Genomic DNA, 16,778 nt, shown 5'->3' with positions numbered 1-16,778 from the left:
CTCTTCGCATGCCAGAGAATCACCATGGTGGATTGCCACACCGCTACATGCCGAGAAAAGAGAAACGAATGTCCTCGAAGAATAAAAGAAACTATCGGTGTTCATAATATCGATCAACAAACGCTGGATGTATTATAAACTCGTACGGATGCACTTCTAAATAGAACTACGTTCTTAGCTTACACAACGACTAGGAAACAAGGAAACGTTAACTGACGTAATTATGGTCGCCGAGCTGTTTGTAAAAAGAGAGATACGGGATCAGTCAACAAATACAACTTCAGACCATCTACAGTCTCTTTTATGTCTCTGTGCCCTGCAAATTCAGGACTGGCACACGGTTTTGTACTGCGACAGGCCTCACACAAACAGTGAATATGACATTCCTCCTATATCCGCAGCTACGGCAGGCGCCTAGTCCCGCAAACAGAGAGCTCTTGGCCGACCCGCATCGAACACGCGACACCCTAGATGCCGAGATTGAGTATCAATGTGTGCGCTCCCCAGGCCTCAGCATCCGAGAAGACGACTACCATCACCACCGTCACCACCACCACCACCAGGCGAGCTGAAGCGATGTTAAAATGACAGTCTTGCTTGCTTTGATGGCTTATCAAACTAAACTGATAACAATTCACTGAAGAACATACAGAGGGAACCCTCATGTTTCATAAGCACACCGGTCAAAGTTTTTATTGTCTCATAAGTTAACTGGACAAACAAAAATTAATTAATTAAATTTGGAGCACTGTAGACGATGCAACCTGGTATCAGGAGATCATATGATCTCCCAGCGCTGTTGTAAGTCATTGTAGTGAAATGGTGCCCAACGTGCCTATAGGCCACGACCATGGTCAAACAACAGTGACTGTAGTAACCAGGGACGTGTGTCACACCCCGTCAATGACTATCGGTTGCCGACTAGACGAGAACAGCTGCTGAGAGTGAATGGAGGTCCATGTCTGTAAGTTTCCAAGCGAATACTGTAAAGGAAACTGCAGGCAAGCGCGACTGCTACGGTCGCAGGTTCGAATCCTGCCTCGGGCATGGATGTGTGTGATGTCCTTAGGTTAGTTAGGTTTAAGTAGTTCTAAGTTCTAGGGGACTGATGACCACAGCTGTTAAGTCCCATAGTGCTCAGAGCCATTTGAACCATTTTTTTTTGAACTGCAGGCAATGGGTGTTAGTCGCGTACCTCACAAAAGGCCTGTCCTCTCAGTGGCACTCAAACCTGCCCGCCTTAAGTGGGCAAAACTACACAGTACGTAGACTGGACTGTGGGTAGGGATGGGAAAAACCGACCGATTAAAACCGATACCAGTGTTTTAGTTCTGATTAACAGTTTTTTGTATTTTTTATATTGGTTATAATAGGAGTTTTTTTATTTTTACTAATAACCGAGTAAAAAAACCGAAGGATCAATTAGCCATAGAAGCGGTGCTAAAAGTTTTGGTTTTTTGACAAAACATTTTTAAAAAAGGAGTAATTTTTATACGCGAAATATTCATTAGTTTGATATATTGCATTACAATACAAAATGGGAAAAGCAATCAGTGCTATTTTAATAACAATGCCGACAGAATCGAAGAACAAATACATGGCATGATAATTGGCAGAGTATTGCTGAAATGATAACGTTCCTGTTGGCTTAGGTTTTGGCCTAAGGTACGTGTGGACGTGCGGTGTGCAAGACTTGCCCACACCGGCCTATACAGCAGTTTCTTGCTGTCGTCACTGGGCATTCTTTCTATTGCAAAGTGGGACCAACCCTAGCCTGGTAATATTTTCACGAAATGACGTAGCAATGATGTACAATCGCTTTAAAAGATTAGAGATTTGTCTGCCATTTCTAAGAAATAATAGAAGAGGAAAAGAATTATGGCAATAGCAACAAATTAAAAACTTAACAACAGTTGATTCATAGTATACAATAAAAATTGAACGTAGCTGATTTTTTTCTAAGGGAATTTATGCGCTTTGTAAGCGCTGGAGGACTTTCATTGAACGTGGAGGAGATTATGTTGAAAAGTGATACAGCTTTGTACCACTTCTGCACAATAAATAATATTTAAAAAAATATTTAAGGTTTTCATTTGACTCACCCTCGTATATTATCAAGTAGTGATGGCGATAACATAACTTACATTTAGTGACAGTGTGTTAGTGACGTATTCAGACAACGCAAAGGAAACATAATCTTGAATTTCAATAATAGAATTTTCGATATACAGTCAATCATCTAAAAATCTGGTTAATGAATGACGAAGCGAGTAGGTAACTGGCGGACGAAGTCGTAAGATTAACTTTCAAACTGTATACATACGACATGAATTCAAATACAACCTGTGATACAGTAATGGGTTGCAAATTGCTACCTCAGAATCATTTATGTTGGAATATTACTTGATGATGAGACACTTAAAGTAGTAAAGGAGTTTTACTATTTGGGGAGCATAATAACTGATGATGGTCGAAGTAGAGAGGATATAAAATGTAGACTGGCAATGGCAACGAAAGTGTTTCTGAAGAAGAAAAATTTGTTAACATCGAGTATAGATTTTAGTGTCAGGAAGTCGTTTCTGAAAGTACACTCCTGGAAAATGAAATAAGAACACCGTGAATTCATTGTCCCAGGAAGGGGAAACTTTATTGACACATTCCTGGGGTCAGATACATCACATGATCACACTGACAGAACCACAGGCACATAGACACAGGCAACAGAGCATGCACAATGTCGGCACTAGTACAGTGTATATCCACCTTTCGCAGCAATGCAGGCTGCTAGTCTCCCATGGAGACGATCGTAGAGATGCTGGATGTAGTCCTGTGGAACGGCTTGCCATGCCATTTCCACCTGGCGCCTCAGTTGGACCAGCGTTCGTGCTGGACGTGCAGACTGCGTGAGACGACGCTTCATCCAGTCCCAAACATGCTCAATGGGGGACAGATCCGGAGATCTTGCTGGCCAGGGTAGTTGACTTACACCTTCTAGAGCACGTTGGGTGGCACGGGATACATGCGGACGTGCGTTGTCCTGTAGGAACAGCAAGTTCCCTTGCCGGTCTAGGAATGGTAGAACGATGGGTTCGATGACGGTTTGGATGTACCGTGCACTATTCAGTGTCCCCTCGACGATCACCAGTGGTGTACGGCCAGTGTAGGAGATCGCTCCCCACACCATGATGCCGGGTGTTGGCCCTGTGTGCCTCGGTCGTATGCAGTCCTGATTGTGGCGCTCACCTGCACGGCGCCAAACACGCATACGACCATCATTGGCACCAAGGCAGAAGCGACTCTCATCGCTGAAGACGACACGTCTCCATTCGTCCCTCCATTCACGCCTGTCGCGACACCACTGGAAGCGGGCTGCACGATGTTGGGGCGTGAGCGGAAGACGACCTGACGGTGTGCGGGACCGTAGCCCAGCTTCATGGAGACGGTTGCGAATGGTCCACGCCGATACCCCAGGAGCAACAGTGTCCCTAATTTGCTGGGAAGTGGCGGTGCGGTCCCCTACGGCACTGCGTAGGATCCTACGGTCTTGGCGTGCATCCGTGCGTCGCTGCGGTCCGGTCCCAGGTCGACGGGCACGTGCACCTTCCGCCGACCACTGGCGACAACATCGATGTACTGTGGAGACCTCACGCCCCACGTGTTGAGCAATTCGGCGGTACGTCCACCCGGCCTCCCGCATGCCCACTATACGCCCTCGCTCAGAGTCCGTCAGCTGCACATACGGTTCACGTCCACGCTGTCGCGGCATGCTACCAGTGTTAAAGACTGCGATGGAGCTCCGTATGCCACGGCAAACCGGCTGACACTGACGGCGGCGGTGCACAAATGCTGCGCAGCTAGCGCCATTCAACGGCCAACACCGCGGTTCCTGGTGTGTCCGCTGTGCCGTGCGAGTGATCATTGCTTGTACAGCCCTCTCGCAGTGTCCGGAGCAAGTATGGTGGGTCTGACACACCGGTGTCAATGTCTTCTTTTTTCCATTTCCAGGAGTGTAGCCATGTATGGAAGTGAAACATGGACAATAAATAGTTTGGACAAGAAGAGAATAGAAGCTTTTGAAATGTGGTGGTACAGAAGAATGCTGAAGATTAAATGGGTAGATCACATAACTAATGATAAGGTACTGAACAGAATTGGGGAGAAGAGGAGTTTGTGGCACAACTTGACAAGAAGAAGGGACCGGTTGGTAGGACATGTTCTGAGGCATAAAGGGATCACAAATTTAGCATTGGAGGGCAGCGTGGAGGGTAAAAATCGTAGAGGGAGACCAAGAGATGAATACACTAAGCAGATTCAGAAGGATGTAGGTTGCAGGAAGTACTGGGAGATGAAGAAGCTTGCACGGGATAGATTAGCATGGAGAGCTGCATCAAACCAGTCTCAGGACTGAAGACAATAACAACAAAACAACAACATTACTTTATGTGCCTGTGTGATGAGAAAAAAGGAGCTTCATGCCGGATGTGACAAAGTAATTTCGTTTCGTGTGTGCCTTACATATTGTGAGAGTGTGAGTGGGCGGAGTGGTGAGTCAGGGAGCAGGCGAAATCTAGTGCTTAGTATAAAGTGATTACGTATGTTTTTGGATAGGGTCCGCATTTAGCAAAACACAATTTTGTTTTTTTTACCCAAACATGTTTCACTGCAGTTGCAGCATCTTCAGTGGGGTTTTATTTTATGGCTATTAAAGATAAGGAATGTTCTTTACTATTTGTACACGTTTAACTATTAGTTTTTAATCGTAATTACAGATATTTGAAAAAAAACATAAAATTATGAATTCATACCTTTTTACAACATGGTGTGGTTTTTCTGATGTATTGTGTTTCTGCAGTAACTGTTTTGTTTCACAGTCTGTCATCTGCAACCACTTACACCTTAAAGTAGATAAATTGTTTAAGCCAAAATTATGATTTGAAAGTTGTTATTTCTATGCCTGAAATCAATTAATTCTGTGTGTGTGTGTGTGTGTGTGTGTGTGTGTGTGTGTGTGTGTGTGTGTGTGTATTTACATTATGTTTTACTAACCTTTTATTTTTCCTCATCTTCAACACTGTGAAACATTATTTATTGAGCTGTCACTGTTTCACTGTTTACCAGCTGTAGAAACAAACGTGGTGGACAGTGGAACAGTTGAAGGTGTTCCTGGCGGTTGTTCTGAATCTTTCAGAAGTGTCTGCGCATTTGCGTGCGTGTGTGTGTGTGTGTGTGTGTGTGTGTGAGAGAGAGAGAGAGAGAGAGAGAGAGGGAGAGAGCAGGTTTGAGGATTTTACATTTTTACATTATTATTATTATTATTGTTACACGTACTTTGTGTGTGTGTGTGTGTGTGTGTGTGTGTGTGTGTGTGTGTTGCGTGTGAAAAGAGAGAGAGAGAAAAAGAAAGAGTGAGTGTGACAGTAGGTTAGAGGATTTTGTGTGTGTGTGTGTGTGTGGGGCTGGTTTCGATGGGGGGGGGGGGGGGGTGAGAGCTCTATAGGTTGGTCTTGTCTGGTAATTCTTTGAGGGCAGAGAACAGAGTTCCATTGCAGAGAGCTGTGATTTATTTATCACTTGTTTTCCTTCCACTATTGATTTTTGTATCTAATAATTTTCTTCAGTTATTAGTTTTTGTGGGGGGCTGTTGCTGCATTTGAGAATTTTCAAATAAGTATTGATGTTTGTTGGGTTATGTTTCTTGTTCATAAGGTGTTCAGCGAATGTGGAATGACATCTGCTACTTTTTAATGCTTTTCTGTGTCGTGTGGATCTGGTATTAAAGTTTCTGCTTGTCTGCCCTATATAAACTGATTTGCAGTCCTGACATGTTAGTTGGTAAATACTAGATGTTTTGTGTTTGTCTGTGCTTGTGTTGGTTGTCCTTAGTTTTCTCTATGTTGAGTTGTCTGTCCTGTAGGCTATTTTTACCCCTTGTTTTTTGAGTATGTTGCCTATTCTGTGGACTGCTTTGTTGTAGGTGAGAGTGAACCACTTGTTTGTCATTGTGGGTGTTTCTTGTCCATATGTGCTCATATGTGTGTTTCTAATTTGATGATGAGGCTTTTGTTTTTTTTGTGTTGGGTGTCCTTTTTAATTTTGTTTTAATTTTGTGTCATATCCATTCTCTACTGCTATTTGTCTCATTGTCTGTAATTCATTCTTGTAGTTGTTTTCAGTGAGTGGGGTTTTGTTCAGTCTGTGTAGCACATATTGGAAGCTGGCTAGTTTATAAAGAGGTTGTTACAGTCTTATTACTGATTATTTTTCAATGTAGAAGAAGTGCCTGAAAGGGTACCTCGATGAGGAGAAGCCACTGCAAATGGTGTTATCTGGGAGGATGAGTGGCATCCCTTGCTGTCCTCCTATTGACAACTGCTGTATCTCACCACATCTGAAAAAGAAGGAACAAATGGGTAGAGACAGTATAGGCTTCAAATTACTAACATTTCTGTCACACAGAATCCCAGATATTTTATTGAATATTAGAAGTTCTTCAAGGTAAAATTCTAGGAATAGTGTGATTCTTAATACTAGTATAGATCAATGAGTTTTCGGAGAATATTAGACGTAGTGAAACTCCACTTTGTTGATGACAGCAACTTTGTAATCATAGAAATAACAATTACTGATGGAAAAAGTAATTAATATCCTTCAAGATGATTAGAACTAGTCAATCCTCACTAAAGAAATTGTGAACATAAATAAAACAAACAGCTTGAGTTTCAGGTTAAGGAAGGAAAATAATACTGCCAAATTAAATGGAGTTCATAATTACAAATACAAAAACTTCGGGTCTGAGTACTGACTACCAGTTTAAGTAGAATAAACACTCTGAATTATGAGCAAAGACAATATCTTTACAATTATATGTCATTAGTTTGGTATCCCCGACTGACTGTCTAGTTAGACCAGCAAAGAATTCACAAACAGAATTTTTCATTTAGAAATTCTGATATAATTACGCAAAGAGAGGAAGCAGTACAATCTCTAGCCATTGTGGAAGGTTTTTTCTAGAAAAACAATGTGTAATTTTCTTTTCTATCCACAGAGAATATCATGGATGGTTAACTATCGACTGTTGAATGCTTGCAGCGTGTTCAGTTATAGATTAATAGGATTAGAATATGCTCTGTTAAATTTCCAATAATTTCTTTAAAAACTCACGATTCAGGCGAATTAAACGTTAATGTTTCCAGCAGAGTTCTCTCAGACATCTCTAATAACGATTGAGTGAGCACTGCTGAAATCAGCGCTCAACGCGCCAGACGAGGACAGCGAGGGCAGTCTTCAAAATGTTGAACGCCAAAAATTAACTATAATTCTTTTTTACACTGCACAGTTTATGTACTACGTTGAGTAGACTTGCACCGTGCCTCGTGGAGTGATAACTAACTTCCTATGATTCAGCAATAAAATTATAAAATTCGATTAGTTCTGTAAAATACGGAGAACTGTTTGGCATATGAATTTACCGAACATACGAATAGCAGTCTAGCGCATAATGACAGTCAGTTACGTTGAGCATTTCTCTTTAGAAAAAACTGTAATGTCAGGAAAGCTGATACAGGATGTATCGTAAAAATATTGCCCTAGGCCGTCAGTCATACGTTGTAGTGTAGCATCTACTGTCGCGAGGTGCGGGTTCGTTTCCCGACTCTTATAGTTATTTAACATTTGTGATTTTTTGAATTACTGATAATACTAATATTGTCGAATATTGAAATTTAGTAGAAGAGTCTATTTATATGCAAACAAGAGCACTCCCTAATGAAGTAACAGTTCAGCTCCATCTGTACTTTCGCAGCCGCTTCCAGTGTGAAGTATCAGTTGTTGCTGACGACCGTGCGCTCGTATCTCGTACTCGATTTCGGATTCTATGTGACACTGTTATCAAAAAATGGTTCAAATGGCTCTGAGCACTGTGGGACTTATCATCTGAGGTCATCAGCCCCCTAGAACTTAGAACTACTTAACTTAACTAACCTAAGGGCATCACACACATCCATGCCCGAGGCAGGATTCGAACCTGCGACCGTAGCGGTCGCGCAGTTCCTGACTGAAGCGCCTAGAACCGCTCGGCCACATCGGCCGCCACACTGTTATCATGATAAGAGAATTATAAGTGCCTTCCAGATAATGAATAGTCTATCAGTCACTTAAATAATTATTCTGCTGTCACAGAACCACAAAATTCATTGTGGTGTGACCTAAATGTGAATCGTAGTTTCCCAGATGACAAATTATATGTTATCAGCCTGATTAACGATTGCGGTCCGTAACTGACGCATCTCCATTAGTATCTCACAAGTCAGATTTCAAATGCGTGTTGGGGGGGAGGGGCGGGGGGAGGGTACGTAGAACATCATGTGACAACGCTTCTTTCCCCTCCTCTCAATCTCTTTTAACCCCTCCCTCCTTCTCTCCCATCCTCCTGCCCTTCCCTTGAAAGGCTTTCGGGAAGAACGAGCATCTGTATGAGCTCAAAATTCTCTGATTCTATCGTCACAGCAGGTTAGTGACATGTATAGGGCGTCCCAGGAACACTGTCTGTACTGAGGGACATGATAGGAACTATCATTCGAGCCAAAAATGCATAGTAAATATTGCCTCTAAACCGAATATCTTAATAACTATGATTACTTGTTCAACTTCGTTACTGTGAAACACATCTCTTCTACTGATAAGTGTTCAGAGCTCTTAAGGCATACATTTAGAGCCCATCTTTACCAAAATTTTTTACTTCGAATGATTGTTAGTGTCATGTCCCTGAGATACCCTGTATTTGGCAGAAAGTTTTGACTGGCCCTCCTCCTGTTACTGTCGTGATGCACATTTTCTCTTTCATAGTCTCCATAATGTTGTATGAGCGTCTGTGTAATGCTTTAATACTCACTAAAAGGACCACGACGAAACTAAGTGCTCTTCTTTGAATCGTCCCCATCTCTTCTATTATCCCTACATGGTTAGAGTCCCAAGCTGCTGACTATACTTAGGCTGCCATTTCCATCGATGAATGAGATTACTTTTTTTTATATTACTACACATTTAATCGCTTAGGTTGCGCACATGAGATATGTCACACATTTCAGTAGCAGCTACCAGTGAGGTAATGAAACAATGAGTCTATATGCCTGTTTACGTGGACTATGCTATGTTTTTGTTTGTGTTGAGACCCTCTGCTGTTCCCAGAAGTCGATCCTCTGGAGGACCTCTTGCATTTCGTTACATTCATGGCTTTGCGAGTATCCAATATAAAACAGCATCGTCTGCGAACAGATTCACGTAACTGCTGATGTACTTCATCAGGTTATTTTCATATACTATGAATAGTAATTGTCCTACAGAACGTATTCTGCGGTCTCCAGATCTGATGATTTTCATCGGTGGAGAATGACACTGTCAGTTTTATTTTCTATACATTTTCAGCAACAAGTATCGTCCCATATTCTATACGCTCGTGTTCTCGTCAGCAATGCACAGCAGTATCGAATGCTTTACCTGAAGTCAAGGAAAACGCAGTCGAAATACGCGCAGCTATCTACTGCCTCCTGGATTTCATCAAAGAACTGGGCTAGTTCAGATTCAAACAATCTCTGCCGGCATCACGCATTTTCAATCTTAACGGAAGGAATTTGCGGTCTCGAAATGGATTACAATATGCCGACATTAAACGCGTTCCATTGTTTGACAACGTATTAGCGTCAGTTGCACAGACCCATAGTTATGTGCTTCTGACACAAACCGTTCTTGAAACCGGTAATATCCTGATCCGTATCCTAATCGCTTGGGATAGTTCGTTGCACAAGAGACCTACAATAAACCGATACTGGAAGAGACCCACTTCCATCGCATAGTCTGAAAGCTGTCCCAAAGCTTCGAGATCAAAAATTAAAAAGGATAGGTTGTCATAAACTAAATATTTTGAGATGTTTCAGGAGGTATGTGGCAGTGAACGAACAATATGTGTGGGGTATATGTATGTAAATTGCCTGTGTGTCAGAGCAAACAACTACCTACCACATGGACATTCATAATGGTACCTCTAACAACAATACGCAGTCGCCTGTGATGCGTGCAGGGTGAATCTACCAATGTTCACATTTCATAACCGCTGGTGTAAAGGGTTGAACTTCTCGTTACAGACATGCATTTAATTTATGGAGCCGTGGAGAAATATTTCGCGACAGGTGTCATTGAAAGAAAGGTATCAAGATATATCGAATCTTAATAGTAACTGCGTCGTTCAAGCCACGGAAAGTTGACCAAAGCTCTCGACAAAGAATGCTTCGCGCAATGGATCTTGAGGGAATGGTGTTGGGTCGTGTGAGAGAAAATTCGTCAATAATCACTTGTCAAGTTACCTGTCAAATGTACTCTTCGAAGAATATAGCGTGGATATATCCGGAGGAGGATTTACATCCTCATCAAGAACCAGGTGTTTGAGGAGTGCAGGCGGGTGATTTTGAACCCAAAGTTCAATTTTATCACCGGCATATTCAGCGCAGTAATGCAGTGTTCCTACAACTTTTTATGACACGTTTTTCAACCACACTGTCTTTTTTAACTATAACAAATATTTGTTGAGTTATGTAGACTAATACTCCACGTTAGTCTGACATCACAAGCAATGATTCTTGAGAAAATTGTGGGCTGGAATCGTGCAAGTTCAACTGTAGGGGTTTTATTCGTTGTCACCTAGTTTGAATGGTGCTCCTTACATGGTGATAATTCGAGATATTCTGCCATAATTTTGGAGGCTTAACCTCATCTTGTCCTCGAATAAATGTCGTTTTAATATGACGATGTGCCTTGCCATGTCGATATTAATGTTCGTAAGCATCTTAACAACAGATACCGCCATCGTTGAATCGGAAGAGAGGAGCTCCGGTTCCACGGTCAGGGTGACTTCCTGATCTTACTTCCACTGATATCTCTTAGGGGTTTACACGAAAACGCTGGTGTATGAAAACTCAAGAGAGCCTGATAACTAGTTCGTCTGGCACTTGCTGCCTGACTTATTGTTCAACAGACAACAGCAATGTTTCAAGACATGCGGCAAAATTTTGTGTATCGTTGCAGCACATGCATTGATACTGGTGGTTGGTACTTCAAATATTTATTATAAGCTTGACTGGTTGCTATAAGTTGTAAGCTGCTTAGGTCTATAAAAAGCTAAATATTCTTTTCACCGATTAGTTACTTACCTCAATGTACTCCACTTACGATCCTGTATGACCTGTAGTGTGTTGAGATAAAGGTACGAGAGACCCTATGTATAGAATAGGCATCTCTTTCCTCCGAGCAATTTTAGACCATTTTCAAAAAAAAAAAAAAAAATGGTTCAAATGGTTCTGAGCACTATGGGACTTAACATCTGTGGTCATCAGTCCCCTAGAACTTAGAACTACTTAAACCTAACTAACCTAAGGACATCATACACATCCATGCCCGAGGCAGGATTCGAACCTGCGACCGTAGCAGTCGCGCGGTTCCGGACCATTTTCACTTCTATGATCACTTATTTCGGAATCTGTGGTTTCAGAGACTGTGCAACGAACTAAAGGAATAACAGTACCATCGTCTTCTTCTGTGACATAATTTCGGAAGTCCGAATTGAGTATTTCCGTCTATCGTCATTCTTTCGGTTCTCCAGTATGATCAACTAGCGACTGGGTAGGAGATTTTCGTCCGTTTACAGACTTTAAGTTAGATGAAAAGTTCATAGGGTTCTTCGGCAGATCACTAGTTAAGATTTTGGTTTCCAATCCTTTGAGTACTTATAGAATTGCTTCCCTTATGCTCAAGTTCATCTCATTTAGCTATCTTTTATGAACAAGGTTTTTGGTTAAAGCTGAGATGAAAGGATCTCAGACGTCGTAGTTAATTTTTAATATAAAAACTGAGCCATGACGAGTCTTTCCCGTCCCACAAATTTTACTCGGCACACACCTGTCTAGTTTGTAATATTGCCGAATTTTTGCCATTGTTTTCTCAAATCACTGGAGCCAAAACGCTGAATAGATCCCTAAGCTAGGCACAGCAACTTCCTTCATCCATCCCCTTCTGAACGTAGCTGCCTTCATATCAACGAGCCATCGAGCTCTACCGTTGTTTCGCTAATAATCCGCTTTGCTACACTTAACTGGATGCTGAAGCACCCAAGCAATACAGAAACAAAATGTTCCAGATATCTTCCGTTCGCTGAAAACCATTTATTTTTAATGATTAGCGCTCACTGAGCTCAGTTCTCTGCAATTGGTTTCACTCAATTCTGCGCTGAGGTAGTTACATACAGCAGAAACGGTCTGTTCAGGTGGCAAGTAATCTCGCAAGAGTGCAAGGATGAATCAGTCAGCCAGGTACCTGGATGCAAAGAGCTGGAAAAGACAACAGTTGCTCTCTCACAGGAGAACACTGCATCGTGAGTCTATAAAAAGCATGGCTTCTATCTTGATTACGATTTCATCTTCACAGAAGTAACGTTGACCTCGCTGTCAGAGTCAAGGTATGGCTGCTACGTGGAAGGCAGCCATTTCTGTCCCATGGATTATTTTGTGATCTGTTGTCGAATAACTATTAGAATGTCCCATAATTCACTGCACGTGTCTTTTTTATTTTAGTGTAGTCATTGCAATGAAGAATTCTGTATCAGGCAGCAATTTTAAATAAGCAACTTGTCGATTTCCAGAGTGTTGTGAGAGGTGGCTAACCTGTGCAGCTAACCATATTTAACCTTTGAGTAAAATGAGGGTGATTCAACTGCCTCTACTGATGGGTTTTATGTAACCAGAAACGCCTTCAAATTCCACATGTGAGATTTTCATATTCTCTTTCTCACTACGAGCAAGCTATTAGTCCTACAGGAAAAATGAACGGATATTTTTGCAAGAAATTTAATGTAGTTAAACAGTGTACCGTGAAAGGTGTCTTGCTAGATGCCATAGTTTTCGAACTGTTCAAGAAAATCGTACAAAATAGACCTTTCAACGCGTTTTTCTTGAATAACTGGAAAACCGTGGCTGCCAGCGAAAATGTATCCCGCAACAAAATTTAACTACATTAAATTTCCTACAAAATGATCCTGTTTATTTATTCTATAGGACTAATAGTTTTCCGCAGCCAGCGGTAGAACATGAAAATCTCGCATGTGCTTTTTTAAAGCTTTCAGGGTTGCATAAAACCACTGGTAAGATCAGCTGGAATCACCCTGTACAAGACAGACAGGATGTAGCAACTGTACATACACTCATAAGGTAGGATATATTATAACAGTGATTCCATAGGTAGTACTAACCATCCATGCTAGCACTTTCCTTATTGGGATTCTGTAACTGGACGTGTAAAACATGCACACGAGCCGGCCCGGGTGGCCGAGCGGTTCTAGGCACTACAGTCTGGAACCGCGCGACCGTTACGGTCGCAGGTTCGAATCCTGCCTCGGCCGTGGATGTGGGAGATGTTTTTTAGGTTAGTTAGGTTTAAGTAGTTCTGTGTTCAGTAACTGATGACCTTAGCAGTTTAGTCCCATAGTGCTCAGAGCCATTTGAACCATGCACACGACACCATTCCAGGGCAGATGATAAAGTGGCAGCAAACGGCTGATGCAATGGTTGCTCCCTCGAGACCTTGCCAACACATAACGTTGATCGTTAATGTGAGCTGTTGTATATCAATTGAGATGACATTGTGAATAATAACAATTATTAATCCTTGCAAACTACAACATTATTTATGGAATAAATTCTACATATTGTAATTGATAACTTTAATTTCGTAGCTATTAAATCCCATGTGATAGTAAAGAGTTACAAAATATTTAAAGAGACTCCACTCAGGATATCTTGCTCAGAGCTCTTTACACCTGATCGTATTATCCAAAATATGTTGTATAGCCTCATTATTAACATTGTACCCTGAGAAGAAGTCTGCTACTGACATCAGGCCAGTCAGGTACCACTGTACAAGCACAACTACGATCGACGTTTACAAGAAACTGCGGAGGTCTCGCAGTTGTACCGGATACAATTTTCAGACTTTCGCCTGCAGCAGAAGTTTAATACTTTTTCTTATTTCATTTTGAAATGATGGCATACAATTTATATGTTCTGCAGTCTTGTTCTGAAATTACAAAAAGTACTCCAGAATAGTAAGGTTTTTCCAACCGTGAAAAACTGTTCCTAGGTTCTGCAAGTTCATGTAGTTAGGAACATATTCTATTGAAATTTAAAAGTTTCACATACGAGAAGATATTTTGAATACTGTATTTAATAGTATATGTGTTACATTATTACACTACTACATACCAATAATCCATAGGTGAAATTAAATAAAGAAGAGGTATTATCAAAGATCAGTTACAAGTTAAAAACGTTTTTAAACAGATGCTAATCGCGACTGACACATTTGTCCATGTTCAAGATAGGGAAAACTGTTAAGACATTAAAGAAACTCAGTTCAGCTGCAAACATCACGTATTCCTTGGTAGAAGACGTTCTTCTATTTCAAGCTAGAATGTGAGGTACAATCAGGGAATTATGGATCAACTGTCCACAAGTTATGTCACTAGGTTTAAAAATATACAGAATTGTACTCACCATAAATCTCTGTAACTGAAGAATTAACAATATCGTCCCACCATCTTTAATATATTATACAGCACTTAAACGTGTGTAATTGTACTCACCATAAATCTCTGTAACTAAAGAACTAACAATATCCTCCAACCATCTCTAATATATTATGCAGCATTTAAATGTGTGTAACTTGTAACGCTGTACAAAACACGAATTCATGCGTCACAACAGCAAAAACAATATAAAATGACGAGAAATGCGTATGGCGGTTTCTACTACGTATTCCTTTGTGTGATTCTAAAAGCAGTTACTACACTGGATCACCGACCAAGAAACATCGTGTGTTCCTAGGTACAGTGTCCACGAGGCACGACAATCTCCCCCGCCCTTTTACATGCACTATCTGATCAAAAGTATCCGGACATCAATTAGTGGACATTCGCCTTTATGATGGCTTGCAGTCTGAGGGGCACACTTTCAATGAGGTGTCTGAATGACTGTAGAGGAACTGCAGCCCATTCTTCTTCAATTGCCGAAATGAGAGAAGGTAATCATGTTGGATGCTGAGTTTTGGAGCGAAGTAGACTGTCTAGCTCATCCCAAAGGTGTTCCATTATGTTCTGGTAGGGCCTCTGAACAGGTCACTACGTTCCAGGACTGCCGATGTCCACAAACCATTGCCTCACAGATGCTGCTTTATGACAAGGTACGTTCTCACACTGATGTCTGCGAACTGCTCCTCTCCTGTACGCAGTACACAATGGTGTAAACTGTGTTCGTATCCTTCCGCATACCTTTTATGGCACTTTCTCCAGGCATTCGCCAAACCTAAACTCTTCGCATAAGGTGTACAGTTATTCATCCTGTAAATCACTAGTTTCCAGTTATCCAGTGTTGAGTGGCGTTACTCTTTACGCGACATCACTCGTGGTCTAGCATTGGCGACAGATATTCGTGGCTTACGAGGAACTGTTCGATCATAGTTCCCCATTCTTTTTAAGTACCTACACACAGCCGTTGTGCTAGCTGGACTGCTGGTAGCAGTTTAGAGCTCATGAGTGACTTCATGCGAGTTTTGTTTTACAACCAACTTCCACAACGCTCGATGGACCCTGTCCGTCAGTAATTGAAGCCTGCACGGGCTTAGTTTATATTTGATTGTTCCCTCACGCTTTCACTTCACAATTACACCACAAACAGTAGACTTTCCTGCCTTAGGAGGGTAGAAATTTCCCTGATAGTTCTGTTACTCAGGTGACATGCAATGAGACTAATACACATTCGAAGTCAATGAGTTCTCCTGCACTATCTATCCTGCTCTTACTGCTTCTTTACTGACAATTTTTAGTTGTTGGACTTTTCATTCTAGAGTTATACATACAAGGGGTATTACACATACAAAGGGTGTTACAGATTTATGAGAGGAAAGGAGAGGTGACACATATTTACATATAGTGTCGGAAGTTCCATGCGGCTTTTCGTGGATGATGCTGTAGTATACAGAGAAGTTGCTGCATTAGAAAATTGCAGCGAAATGCAGGAAGATCTGCAGCGGATAGGCACTTGGGGCAGGGAGTGGCAACTGACCCGTAACATACACAAATGTAATGTATTGCGAATACACAGAAAGAAGGATCCTTTATTGTATGATTGGTTCAAATGGCTCTGAGCACTATGGGACTTAACTTCTGAGGTCATCAGTCTCCTAGAACTTAGAACTACTTAAACCTAACTAACCTAAGGACGTCACGCACATCCATTATAGAGGCAGGATTCGAACCTGCGACCGTAGCGGTCGCGCGGTTCCAGACTGTAGCGCCTAGAACCGCTCGGCTACCTGGCCGGCTATTGTATGATTATATGATAGTAGAACAAACACTGGTAGCAGTTACTTCTGTAAAATATCTGGGAGTATGCGTACGGAACGATTTGTAATGGAATGATCACATAAAATTAATTGTTGGTAAGGCGGGTGCCAGGATGAGATTCATTGGGGGAGTCCTTAGAAAATGTAGTCCGTTAACAAAGGAGGTGGCTTACAAAACACTCGTTCGACCTATACTTGAGTATTGCTCATCACTGTGGGTTCCGTACCAAGTCGGGCTGACAGAGGAGATAGAGAAGATCCAAAGAAGAGCGGCGCGTTTCGTTACAGGGTTATTTGATAAGCGTGATAGCGTTACGGAGATGTTTAGCAAACTCAAGTGG

The sequence above is a fragment of the Schistocerca cancellata genome, chromosome 4 (assembly GCF_023864275.1).
Source record: "Schistocerca cancellata isolate TAMUIC-IGC-003103 chromosome 4, iqSchCanc2.1, whole genome shotgun sequence".
Taxonomy (NCBI): domain Eukaryota; kingdom Metazoa; phylum Arthropoda; class Insecta; order Orthoptera; family Acrididae; genus Schistocerca; species Schistocerca cancellata.
Note: the sequence above shows the minus strand (reverse complement) of the source record.